This window comes from Eulemur rufifrons, chromosome 30 (assembly GCF_041146395.1).
Source record: "Eulemur rufifrons isolate Redbay chromosome 30, OSU_ERuf_1, whole genome shotgun sequence".
Classification (NCBI taxonomy): Eukaryota; Metazoa; Chordata; class Mammalia; order Primates; family Lemuridae; genus Eulemur; species Eulemur rufifrons.
In genome coordinates this window covers 105,229,058-105,243,253 of record NC_091012.1, presented here as the reverse complement: position 1 = coordinate 105,243,253, position 14,196 = coordinate 105,229,058, and positions in this window count along the sequence as shown.

Below are 14,196 nucleotides of genomic sequence, written 5' to 3'. Positions count from 1 at the left end.
GAAAGATTTTTTTAAAAGCCAAGAAATAATAAAATTCTTATTCATTTTCTGGTGATGGAATATCTGGTGTGGTAGCTTTTTCTTTTGTGTTTCTCTCTTTGAGGCAAACTTCCTTTCTGTTTCTTCTTACATTTGTTTTCTTCAAAAATTCCTCCCTAAATATAAATAAAGTTATAAACGCCATGCTTTTTGTGCCTTTGTTTTCTTAAAAGAGATAGGAAAATTAATTATAATCCATTATCAAAATTAATCTCAGGTTCATGATACTAAATTTCACATTGATTAACCCTGTTTCTCAATTCTGCTTGTAGTAATTTAACCTACCTACCACTTGAGAACCAAGAGTTTTTTAAGATTCATCCTTATAAGAATGAAATGTACACTTCTTAATTAACATTTTGAACTGAAATTAAATTCATTAAATTGACTAATGAAAAGTATATTAATACTGTATATGTTGCTGGGTAAATGAGGATAACATGGATGATAAACAGTTCTGAAGAAGAGACTCAGACGCAAAGAAAACAGTCTTAGAAAAACTGATGATCCCCTTTTCAAGGGAAGGATGACAAATGCCAGTAATTATGCAAAGAATGACTCCTGCCTCTCTTCTCTGTGCTTTGGTTTTGTGGCTAGGCCTGCATTTCTCTCTCTTGTTCATCGTAATAAAAAGCAAAGTAATTCAACATTCTGGTGACATTGCTTAGTAAATTAGCAATTTTAAAATACTTTTATTACCTAATTAATCCAAGTAAATGCCTCCGATAAATCCGGTTTTACTCTTAACATTTTTTGTGCCTCTGGAGAAGCATTTTCAAGCTCAAAAACAATTGCCAGGCAGATTCTTTGGGTGCATGTTGCAATCGAGTTGATATTAAGTGACCTTTGGGTCTTAAATTATATATCAGATATTGGTTATGAATTGCTCATTGGCTTCTTCTTTAATGAGTTCCTGTGTGTCCGCTTTGCCCTATTTATTCCCCGGAAGCATACGTTCTTTCTTTCTCTCTGCCTCATTAAATCTACCTTTACCTAAACTATTTTCATTGAACTCTCACCAAAGAATCAGACCTTAATCCATAGGTCACTTGACAATCATCTTTGTCCTTCAAATTGAATCCCTTTTGAGGTCTTTTGTAAGAATCCAGACTGATTAAACGTCCAAAATTGGAAAGAGTACTTCATCAGGCATGGTTCTAACTAAGAGATAACAATCGGATTTCTCAAAACCAGGAGGGTGTGTGCCATCTGAATAAAAAGAAGAAAAAAAACAAAAACAGCAAATCCATTTTGTTCAGGTCAAAACTAAGCCAACAAAATCAAAATTGAAATCCTTTCTAAGCCTGAATTTTGCTATGAGATATGTAAAAAGTACAATTCAAATAATTTATATTTTCTTTCACCACTACAAATGCTTTGCTCCACTGACCAAACACCATTACATTTCACATTTCCCTTTTAGTTCCTGTGCTATTGAAAATTTTTCACTGATCTTTAAATAAGAAAGTGCACTGGCCACTCCCACTATCCCCAAGGAATGTCACCCTTCATTTGCTTTCAAAAGTTCTCTTGAAATGTCTGTGACAGTGATGAGGACAGATCTGAACATCCCACGTAGACCCTTGGTAAAGGAGTTCTAATGACTAGTCCACATTCAAGACGGTGGGATTAAAACAAAACATGCCTGTAATCCTAGCACTCTGGGAGGCCGAGGCCGGTGGATCGTTTGAGCTCAGGAGTTCGAGACCAGCCTGAGCAAGAGCGAGACGCCGTCTCTACTAAAAATAGAAAGAAATTATATGGACAACTAAAAATATACATAGAAAAATTAGCTGGGCATGGTGGTGCATGCCTGTAGTCCCAGCTACTCGGGAGGCTGAGGCAGGAGGATTGCTTGAGCCCAGGAGTTTGAGGTTGCTGTGAGCTAGGCTGACGCCACCGCACTCTAGCCCTGGCAACAGAGCGAGACTCTGTCTCAAAAAAATAAATAAATAAAATAAACAAACAAAAAAACATGAATTTTTGTTCTAATAATTCAATCCTATCAGCATCTCCCAATCCGATCCTCACCCCAGCAAAAAAGTTTTATGTGTTAGCTTTCACCTCTTGAGAAATTTTCTCCTGATAATTATTTTAATAATTTTTTTGTTAATTTACTCTTTAAGCTGTGAGCCTGAACGTAGTGCATGGTCTTCTTTCTTTCCTATGATTACTGAAAATTGATTCATGGAGGAAGGGGAGATTATGGGGCAGCTCTTTTGCCAGTTTCTTCTTCTTATGCTAAGAAAAGCATGAACTAAGTTTCTTTACTTTGGTTGACTAGGATTAGTGAGCAACATCATTGATTCAAATTTTCAGAATGTCAATTACTTTAATTGGTCTCCTCATGTTAGGGAAATATGTCACCAGTTATCTCACAAGACAATGAGAATAGAGACAATACCACCCATATAATGCTCAGATTGAAATGTTGATACTCTAAGCTAAATTACTTAAAAATATGTGTGTGTATATGTGGGTGTGTATGTATAATTCAAAGCTAAATATAAACCTGAATACTTGTAATAGATCCTTCAGTTACTGTGAACTAAAATAAAATCTTAAACCCCCCCCCCCAGCTGATTGAAGGGACCCCCTCTTGGCCAAGGGGACCCCAGAAATATCCTAAAGCTGAGTTGCTGGTCCCAGGAAGGGAGGTCAGACATGCCTAGTCATGCCCCCCTCCTTTCTTGAAAATATCCTTTGTAACTCACTAACAGGCCTAAGGCTATGCATTACAGAGCTTAAACCACACCTGCAGGTCCTCAATTTACTTAACAGATCACTTGAGTCTGGGTATAAGGCCCGTGGCTTGCCTTTGATTAACAGACTTCCTTATCTTAACTTAAAACATTCCTAGCCGCCTGGCACGGTGGCTGACGCCTGTAATCCTAGCACTCTGGGAGGCCCAGGCGGGCGGATTGTTTGAGCTTAGGAGTTGGAGACCAACCTGAGCAAGATCGAGACCCCCATCTCTACCAAAAAAATAGAAAGGAATTATCTGGACACCTAAAAATATATAGAAAAAATTAGCCGGGCATGGTGGTGCATGCCTGTAGTCCCAACTACTCGGGAGGCTGAGGCAGAAGGATTGCTTGAGCCCAGGAGTTTGAGGTTGCTGTGAGCTAGGCTGATGCCATGGCACTCTAGCCTGGGCAACAGAGTGAGACTCTGTCTCAAAAAACAAACAAATAATCAAAAAAACATTGCAAGCCTTCAAATAAAGGTTCATTTCTTTACCCCATTACAAATCATGGAATCTTTAAACCCACCTATAAGCCCATGGTTGGAGATGTTCCACCTTTTTAGGTCAAACCAATGTATGCCTTCCACGTGTTGATTTATGACTTTATGTGTCATTTCTGTCTCCCTGAAATGTACAAAAGCAACCCGTAACCCAACCACAGCAAGTCCACTTGCTCAAGGCTTCTTGGGCATGGTCATGGTCCTCAAACTTGGCTCAGAGTAAACCTCTTTAAATTATTTTATAGAGGTTAGATTCTTTTCTGTTGGCATTACAAAACGTTTGGTAAGCTCTCTCCTAAGGTTTTGAGGTATGTGATAAACTGAAGAATACCTCACTATTTAACTTACCATAAAGTACCTTTTTCTGATCCAGATCTTCCCATAAATTTCCAGCACCAACTATTTAACTATATTATTTCATGGGTATAAAAAAAAAAAGAAAGAAAGAAAGAAAGAGACAGGGACAGGGACAGGGACGGAGACAAAGAAAAGAAGAGAAAGAAGAAGGGGAGAGAGAGAGAGAGAAATGGAAATGAAAGAGTAACGACAGTGTGATAGGGTGAATTCATGTATGATGGGTTAGCACAACTGATAAGCACATGAGGTTGGTAAAATAATGGTTTTCTCTCCCTGTAAACCGTTTTGCTTTGTTCTGTTTTATGGCTATCAATCAAAGCCCTGTTCTTAGACATGGACAAATGTATTGTTGGTCACCAGGTGTTGTGATTGGAATTCTGTCCCCCAAAAGGATATGTTGAATTCCTAGCCCCGTCGTGCCTGTGAATGTGAACTTATTTGGAAAGAGAGTCATTGCAAATGTAATTGAATTATAAGTTAAGATGAGGTCATACTGAAGTGGAGTAGGCCCTTAATCCCAAATGACTGGTATCCTTACAGGAATAAAAGAAGTGACACACACACAGAGGGATGTTGACCATGTAAAGATGGAGGCAGAGATTGGAATTATGCTGCCACAAGCCAAGGAATGCATGGGACTACCAGAAGTTGGAAGAGACAAGGAAGGATCCTCCCATAGAGGATTCAGAGAGAGCATGACCCTGCCAAACACCTTGATTTGGGGCTTCTAGTCTCCAGAACTGTGAAACAATAAATTTCTGTTGTTTTCAGCCACCCAGTTTGTAGTAATTTGTAGCTCGAGAAACCAATACAACAGGAAATCATCACCAACTCTTGGTGATGCCAGCCCATCATTCTCTGTGCCTAGGACAGAATAAATGTTCAAGTATAGAGTGTTTAAGAATGATAGGACATGAAGGACAATAGCAGGATGGAATCATCCAGGAATCAGAAAGAATCTTGAGAATTTACCTAATCTAATGAATGGCTCCTCCAAAATGGGATTCTGCTGCAATTTAGAATCACAGAGTCACAGAATCTTAACACATTCAGACTCTTGGAAATTTTTCTCTTCTTTTGAGATGATGTAATACCTAGGTGGTATGACTTTAAAAAGTGCAGAATGAGGACTTCTACACACATTGTGCACCCCAATACTCAAATGCCCCCCGATTCAATTCCACCTCCAGTTGTTGGGTTGTAATAGCTTCCTCCCTTTAAGTTGTGAAAGCTTTTAGTCTTCAGTCGTCCCAAATTAGGGTATAAATGAGTCTAGAAGACTGCCCAGCCTGAACTCACATCAGTTCTCAACTTGAACACTTATCAGTTCATCGTTATATCCCCCATTGCCAATGCTGAGTTCATAGAGTACCCTCCATAAATATCTGCCAAGTTAACTGAGAAGCAGAGATTAGCAGGAACTAGATGAAGGATTGGGTAGGGTAGTATCTTAGTCTGTTCATGCTGCTATAACAAAATACCTGACATTGGGTAATGTATAAGAACAGAAACTTATTTCTCACAGTTCTGGAAGCTGGGAAGTCCAAGATCAAAGTGCTGGCAGATTCTATGTCTGGTGAAGGCCTATTCCTCATACAGGACCTTCTTGTTGTGTCCTTGAGTGACAGAAGGTGGAAAGGCAAAAAGACCTATAGCTAGTTCCCTCCAGCCCTTTTATAAGACATTAATCCATCCATGAGGGTGGAACCCTCATGACCTAATTAGTTCCTAAAGGCCACACCTTTTAATATTGTTGCATTTGGGCATTAAGTTTCAACATGAATTTTGGAGGACACAACCATTCAAACCATTGCAGGTGGGTAGAGGAGAGATGAAGAGGAAGAAAAGGAGATCCCAAGACAAACTTAGCCTCAGAGCTTTGTGTAGAAGTCTACATAATGGATAAGTCCTAGCTTATTCTGACTGTAACATGGGACTATAACATACATCATCTAAGAGCTTTATTCCTCCTAGTCCAGCAAGCATTTGTGGTCCTAAAGGGTGGTGCAGGGGTCAGGAAGGGGACTTTCACCCTGTGTAATAACCTTCACCAACTCTCACTCCCTCTCTTGCCATCCCTCTAAAATACATAAGCTGGATAAACACAATGTGTTTGATGTGCAAATGTGACTTTGAGCAAGCCTTAACCAGCATTCCTCCCTGTGCTGACTCCAGGTCCAAATTCCAATCAGATGCAGCCCCTATCCCCTTCCTTAATAGAAATGCTAGAGCTGCCACTGATAGTGAAGAATTCATTTTGAAATATATGCCTGGGACAGACTCTAATATAAACCCACAAGCAATATCAGAAATCCACTCCCTTTGTATATATTATCTATCCATAAAAGAGAACCAAATAATTTTGTGAGAAGACTTGCACCACTTGAAGATGAATAGAGTGGTTCTTCAGTCAGAAGTGCCAGGAGAAATAAAAAGGAAAGTGTCAATTCTCCAAAGAATAGAAAGCCAGAGTAATTCTGTATGTCTATTGTTGGATCTTGATACCGAGCGAGACTCTAAAAACTTTTGAAAATGTTTGAAACAGTCAGGAGCTGCCTGGGACTTCACTGGATTTATTCCCTCATGAAAATGTACAAAGTATTCCAGCTATTGCCCACAAATTGAATCAAAGTGTTACAATAGAATGAAAATAAATTTTATATTAGATTTTTTTAATTGGGCCCATGAAGAAAAGTGAACAATTCAGAATGTTAGTGGTCCACTTATGGTATTTTTGTTATGATATTCTCAGTAAATGGTCACTCTTCTTTGTAATGCATGTGAGCTCCATCAACTACCAAACCTACTTCTTTGGCATAAATAGGGTGGCTGACTCCATCTCTGGAGATGCTGCCTGGCAGTTGGGTCCCAGGGGACCAAACCTTCTCTAGCCCCCTAGGGTAGCAGTAGCCAAGCCCAGTCAAGAGTAAGGACAAAACTTCCCCACACACAAGGCCAGAGTAATTATTTAGATTTTTCCTGAACTGCAAGCCCCACCCTCCACCAATCTCCAAGCTCCAACAGCTCCATTTACTGCTTTATATTTTTCCATAACATCTATTCTCAACCAATACCCTTTATATCTTATTCATTTCTATTGTCCACCTTTCCCCACTAGAATATACATTCTCTGAGGGCAGGGAATTTTGTTTATTTTGTTTACAGCTATGGCCCTGGTTCCTAGGATAGTGTCTGGCACACTGTAGATGCTTGATAAATATTTGTTGAAAGAGTGATTGATGCAAACGTTGTAACTTCATATTGTTACAGCAAGTGTTACAGTGGGTGGTCCCGAAGACAAACCGAGGGGCATACGGAGAGTTGAAGAATCAAGGTTTACTCTCCAGTGGGCTCAGAGGGGTCTCGCCACCAAATTCTGAGCCCCGTCTACCCAATCTTTCCCACTTTTATTAAGTTGGGGTGGTCGAGGGGTGGGGTCTCAGGTGGCTAAGGTAATAGGTTAGTATTCTGTTGATGCACCAGGTAATAGGTTAGTTGATGGGCCAGGTAATAGGTTAGTATTATGCTGATGCGGGTCTTCCGTGAGGGGTGGGGTCTCAAGTGGCTGCTGTGCCAAGTAATGGATGGGGGTTTTCCTTATCAATATATTACACTGAATGGGATTGAAGAATGTTCAAAGTATTCACGAATTTATTGATAGGAGAGCCAATTCTTTTTTGTTTTTTTGTTTGTTTTCTTGTTTTTTTGTTTGTTTTTTGAGACAGGGTCTCCCTCTGTCACACAGGCTAGAGTTCAGTGGTGTGATCATAGGTCACTGCAACCTCAAACTCCTGGGCTGGACCCAAGCAATCCTCCTGCGTCAGCCTCCTGAGTGGTTGGGACTGCAGGCGCACCACCATGCCCAGCTAATTTTTCTATTTTTAGTAGAGATGGGGTCTCACTATGTTGTCCAGGCTGGTCTCAAACTCCTGACCTCAAGCAATCCTCCCACTTTGGCCTTCCATAGTGCTAGGATTATAGGCTTGAGCCACCGAGCCTGCCTCCTAAATATTTTTCATGCGCAGCTAGGATTAAGAACTCTGATTCTAGCTCAGGGAATCATTAAATACAAAAGAGTCTTACAATTACAATTGACACCTGCATACAAACTTATCTCTAATTCAATAACTCAAAACCCTCACTCTGAAACATTTTCAGCTTACCCAGGGTGAAATCATCATGACAATATTCTTTAGAAAAATTTTCAACCCATACATAAGTTATAAGCTGTAGTCATGAATCACCTTTTGATTCTCTTTTAAAAAACAAAAATGTCATGAAAATGGCATATTGTCTCTTATAGAAAATTGATATAATTTGAAGTGTTATTACTCATGATCATTCACATTAAACTTGAAATAAAGCTAAACAAGAATATTGCTAAATGGAAATTTATTATCACATCAATAGAATTCACAATGACACTTTAAAAATGCTCAAACTAGTGTCAAACATCTTACCCCTCCACTCTGCGCTGAAGAAGCAGCAAGTATGCGCTATTCTTTTTTTTTTTTTTTTTTTGTTGAGACAGAGTCTCACTTTGTTGCCCAGGCTAGAGTGAGTGCCGTGGCGTCAGCTTAGCTCACAGCAACCTCAGACTCCTCGGCTTAAGCGATCCTACTGCCTCAGCCTCCCGAGTAGCTGGGACTACAGGCATGCGCCACCATGCCCGGCTAATGTTTTCTATATAGATTTTTAGTTGTCCATATAATTTCTTTCTATTTTAGTAGAGACGGGGTCTCGCTCTTGCTCAGGCTGGTCTCGAACTCCTGACCTCAAGCGATCCACCCGCCTCGGCCTCCCAGAGAGCTAGGATTACAGGCGTGAGCCACCGCGCCCGGCCTAGTATGCGCTATTCTCAGAATTTCATCTAGGAGACTCTCCAGGAAGGTCCACGGAGAGTCCCTGACCCTAAGTCAGTCCCACTATTGTGAACCTCTCTAGAGAATCTTTTCACTCTTTCTCATTCCTTGGAACCAAGGTCTTCCTCAGAAGTGAATCTTGAAAAGTGTGCTCCCTACTGCCCTGGGTTATAAAGGCCATTGCTGTACCTGAAGGACAATCCAAAGCTGAAGCCCTCCACCATCCTCTTCTACAGGCCCCACACCCCTTGAGACTCAGTTTCCTCCCAGTTAAGGACTTGTGCTCTCAATGCAGTTCTGGAAACCACTGAGTGCCACATCAGGGAAGGTTTGTGACCTTTCTAAACTCACAACTGGCTCTGCTTGACTTAGATCTTCCACGAGACAACCTGATAGTTCTTCACTGAGTGGCACTTCAGATACAGGAAGAGTGGTGACCAACCTTTCTGGGTTACCCAGGATCGGCTGCATTTTAGCACTGAAAATCTGACATCCTGAGATACTGTTGGTCACTTTAGATGCAAGCCATCACTCACAATCACTTCCAAAGCCTCCAGAACCTAAAAATATGCATATGAAGAAAGTTTTTCTTGTTTTTCCCTGGGATTTTGTTTAACTGTGTGTTAACCAGTTACAGATGTGCTTCTGGAAGGGCTGTGTAGCGGCTGCTGCTGGTGTTCTGGCCAGACCCCCTCAACTCTCCTTTATGGGTTCTGTGTACCCATCCCCCAGCTTCTACATGCTTTGCTCCTAACTGCTCACACCTGCAGCTTTCTTTTGAGACCTGCCCTTGGGCTACTGGATGCACTTCACTGGACCTGCTGAGAGCCTGGCAGGTTTATGTCCCTTCCCACACCACCCCCCATCCTGGAAAGCCCATAAGCAATAACTAACTGGTACAGAAGTATGAAAGCTCCTCCTCCCTTGCCACAAGGGAAACAAACTCTGAAATATAATTTACACTTGCAAACTAACTCTGGGATCAAGCTGAGGCTGAGACATCACCTGAACTCACACCCTTGGCTTCTTTCCCTTTCTTGTCCTACTTCCTCCACTCCCTTACTGGTTTCTCCTGAGAGTATTTTCTTCATAAATACCTTCTACCTAAATCCTCATCACAGTCTCTGCTCTGGGGATCCTGACCCAAGTCAGGCTGGATTCAGGAAGAGCTTATAAAGATATAACAAACACTAATAAGCAAGGTGGGTCTTTGCTTAGATGTCTGCCAGAGGAAAGGATATCTGTCTTTACAAAGTGAAAGCATGATAATGAATCGTCAATCCAGCAGTGATTCCTTCTTCATGCTGCCAATGGAGAATATTTATGAAAACCCTAAGTGAACTTGGGTAATTCTCCTATTCTCCCATTGCATTTACCAGCACTATAGCAATTCTTTTATGGTGTTGCAGTATTTTGTGTGCTCGGTCTTGTCATCCTGGCAGATTATAAGCCACTAAAAGGCAGGAATAAAGCATTTTCTTCCTGAATCACAAGTCTTACACAAAAGGGTAACTTATAGCACAGAATACACGCTTACATAATAGATAGCAACACTATTCAGACATGTTTAGAATTTTTGCCAACTCTAGTAAATATCCATTTCATTGACTATCAGTTGGGGTTCCAGCAGTAGGAAACAGAAGGCACACCCAGATGGAATTCTGAAGAAAATTTAATAAAGGGAATATTTGCAAAGGTTAAGGCAAGGAAATGAAAACCAGCAATGGATGGTGAAGCACCTTGGAACTAGTAAGGGTGGGAAACTGCTGTTATCCTTAGGCCTGAGGGGGCAAGTAAGAGGGGTAAATTATAGGAACCCATGGCACCTGTAGCTGTTGGAAAGTGCCACTAGACAGGAGCCAGACCTCTAGTAGAACTCAATCACTGCTAATCTGCAATTTGGCAGAGTGGAGGTCAGGACAACCGAATGCTCTAATCTCTCTCTCCTCCTGCTCTCCGATCTCTTCCTGGTGTCTTCCATTGGCCAAACCCATCTGGAAGCCAGATAGCAAAGGAACCTGGGCTATGCAGTCTGAAGGAGTTCAAATCCGAGTGGAGACGGCTAAAGAGTGATCTGGAAGGGAAAATGGGGAGTAACCTGAACAGTGAACAACTCCCCCAAATTCTATGCCCTGTATGGCACTCGACCACATATAAAAGCAAACCATGGGATGATAGCTCCTGTTCTGTCTTTGCTCCGGAATACTCTCCATTTACTATTTTCCATCTACTCTGTTTCTTCCTATCTCTATTTGTTAGGTTCCTGGCTCTGTACATATTCCTGCTTCTAGCTTTGACATGCATGACACTCTTTGGATTTTTGTTAGTTTCTTGGACTTGAGCTTTCTAGGAGCTTCTTGGCTTATTGTTAATGACTCTCATTTTTGCATTTCCTGAAGTTTCCAGGGAGAAACTTCCCACTCTTGCTTCAGCTTTGTGGAACCCCACTAGGTAGAGTCAGTTGCCTGACCAGTTGAAAATCCAGTGTTCAAGGAAAAGTAGCTTTTATAGCCACTCATAGATAGTGACTTTGACATGGGACATATGTATAAATTATGAAAATTCTTAGCTTTGAGAGGCTCATTTATCAGAAAGAACTCAGTCTCAAAGTAATTCGTGTGTTTCTGCTAGACATGATGTTGATCTATAAAACCCTCTGTGCAGGCAGGAAATGGGCACAATTTTTCCAATGGGCAAATTAATATGGCACCCCACTTCTTAAGTTTTCATTTTTTGCATATATCTCTCCATAAGCAAGTGGAAATAGCTACAGAACCATCAGTGGTATAGATATTGTGATGTGAATTCCTAACTATGAGTACTGACAGAAAATAAAAATTCTCTGCAATTCACCTATCAGTTTTAATATGAAAAAACTAGTAATGCAACAGTGGCTCAGCATGGGTTGAGACAGGAATGAATTGGCCACCACGGCCAATCAGGGGAAAGAAGATGAAGATACAGGCAAAAGCAGAATAGGGGAATTTCCTTTAGCCAGACCTAGCCAAGGGTTTCAGTGAGGAGAAATTGAAGGTAAACATCAGAACTACAATCGGTCTTTGTTCAATGTCGTTTATGTTACAATGTTGATGGAAAAAAGTCAATTCCTGTCCAGGGTCACCGTCAGTACTCCAGTTTCCTCCCACATCCCAAAGTTGTGCACATTAGGTGAACTGGTGTGGTCTACATGGTCCCAGGGTGAATAAGAGTGTGTGGGTATGTGTGAGTGCACCCTGCAATGGGAAGGTATTCTGGCCAGGGTGGGTTCCCGATTAGTGCCCTCAGCTGCTGGGATGGGCTCTGGCCACCAGCCACCCTCAACTGGAATCTGAAGATTGGAAAATGAATGAATGAATGAATGAATACAAATGATTGTAAAATAAAAATCTGTAAGGGCTACGATAATCATACAAATAAATGCACAATGATAAACGATGCGGTACGAAAGCACTCAGTGCTGTTTGTCATTGTTTCATTTTGAACTACATGGTGGTAAAAGGTGGTTTTTACAATGTTCAATTTGCAAACATTTGTGCCTTGATTTAACCCACCACCATTACGATAGTCTTCACTCACTGATTCACCCAAAATTGGGTAAATCACAATCTTACTTGTTTTTATTCATCTTTCTTAAATGGATGCACATATTTATTTCAATATTTAATGTTAGAAGTGTTTTGGATCTTTATATTTAGAAATTTGGTGACGCTTTCATGACTCAAAATATGCCATAGGAACTTAACTCTTAATTAGCCAATGATAAAATTGGTTTTGTTATACATTGTTTTGCTTAAAGTCAGTTTCCAAGAACATATCGATGAGGTTAAGTGAAGACTATTGTATATTGTAATTAGCTGAGATATTTATATTAATATCTCTTCTTCTTTTATAAACATACTATTGAGAAAAGTCCTTTCATATGTGGCAAATTTTTATCATTTGTGATACAGAAGTGTAAAAAGCCTTATTTCAGAAGGAGGTCAGTGTCAGATTGCTTCCAATTGTCTATAAATGTTTTATTTATTTGCCAGCATTAACAAACACCATCTAATAACTTCACTAACCAAATGACTGTGCTCAGAAAGCAAACATTCCCTCAAGAAAACATGTTAGGGATTATTATTTGCAGCACAAAAGCACCACTTGATCAAGAGAGAATGCATATGCAATATTTTCATCAGTAATACAGATGTTCAATTCATTCAATGCATCATATTTGAAAATTTGCTCTGTGACAGGCATTAGGCTGAGGGCTGGAAAAGTTAATTATCATAGAATTTTGCTGTGAAGAATTAGGAATTCAGATCAGGAATCTTTAATAAGCCTGACAATTAGAATTTGTACCAAGCTATTGTAAAGGCAAGATTAAGCCAATAATCATGGGATGGATGATAACATCCAACTTTGAATAATAATTTCAGAAGCTAAAAGAAACACATTTCATCTAGTTTCTTTAAGAGTTTCTTTTTGGCCAACAAATCATAAGACCCACATTACAAAGTAGTGCACAGTACCCACAGAGTTCTAAAGCCAAGTGCTCCATGGCTTCCTGCAACATGGCTGTGGTAGGCAGAATAACAACCCCCAAAGATGTCCACATTCTAATCCCCAGCCCCTGGGCATGTATTACTTTCATGGCATGACAAGGCAAAAGGGACTTTGTAGATGGAAATAAATTGAAGATCTTGAGATGGGGGAGATTTTCCTGGATCATCTGGATGAGCCCAGTGTATTCACAGGGGTTCTCATGAGAGGGAGGCTAGATGCTCAGAGTCAGAGAGAAGCTATGAAGACAGAAGCAGAGAGAGAGAGAAAGAGAGATAAAGATTTGAAGATAAAAAAAAAAGATTTGAAGATGAAACGCTGCTAATTCAGAAGATGGAGGAAGGGGTCACAAACCAAGGAATGCAGGTGGCCTCTAGAAACTGGAAAATGCAAGGAAATGGATTCTCTCCTCTGGAGCCTCAAGAAGGAAAGCAGTTCCTCCAATGCCTTTACTTTAGCCCTGTAAGACCCAGTTCTGACTTGTGACCTCCAGAACTGTAAGATAATAAATCTGTGTTGTTTTAAACCACTAAATTTGAAACTAATACAATGGCTGACTGAGGAATGTTCATGGGAAATGACAATGATGAAGTTGCCTTTGAAGAACTCTGAATGGGTCTGCTCTGCAGACACAGCAAGCCCAAAGGAAGCACTGAAGCACAAGAATCAATCATGCAGTGTGGCAATTTGAAAAATTTTTTCACAGACCTCCCTTCGAGAGATAGGGTGTGTGTCCCTTACCCTGGAATCTACATCCCCTTGAGACTGCTTTGACCAATACAGTGCGGAAATGCTGATAAATGATGTTTGAGGCCAGGTCATAGAAGGCCACACAGTTTCCAGTGAGAAACGTGACTGTTCTTATGTTCTTTTTCATTCTGTGAAACTATAATTTGATAAATGATTACATGCTTTAAAGAAAGTCCCAACAAGAATAAACACATTTCATCAAAAGGAAAGAAATTAAGTTGCATTGAATTTAAGATTCCAATTCAAACAAATTATGGGCAATTTTCATCTGCTTTTTTTTTAAGACATTGTACCAATCTTGGGGCTTATTTTCTCACTAGGTTTGGACATATTCCTTCTTTTCACTCTGTGTTTTGCCATTTTGATGTTACAAGAATTTAATTCAAGTGCCATGTCT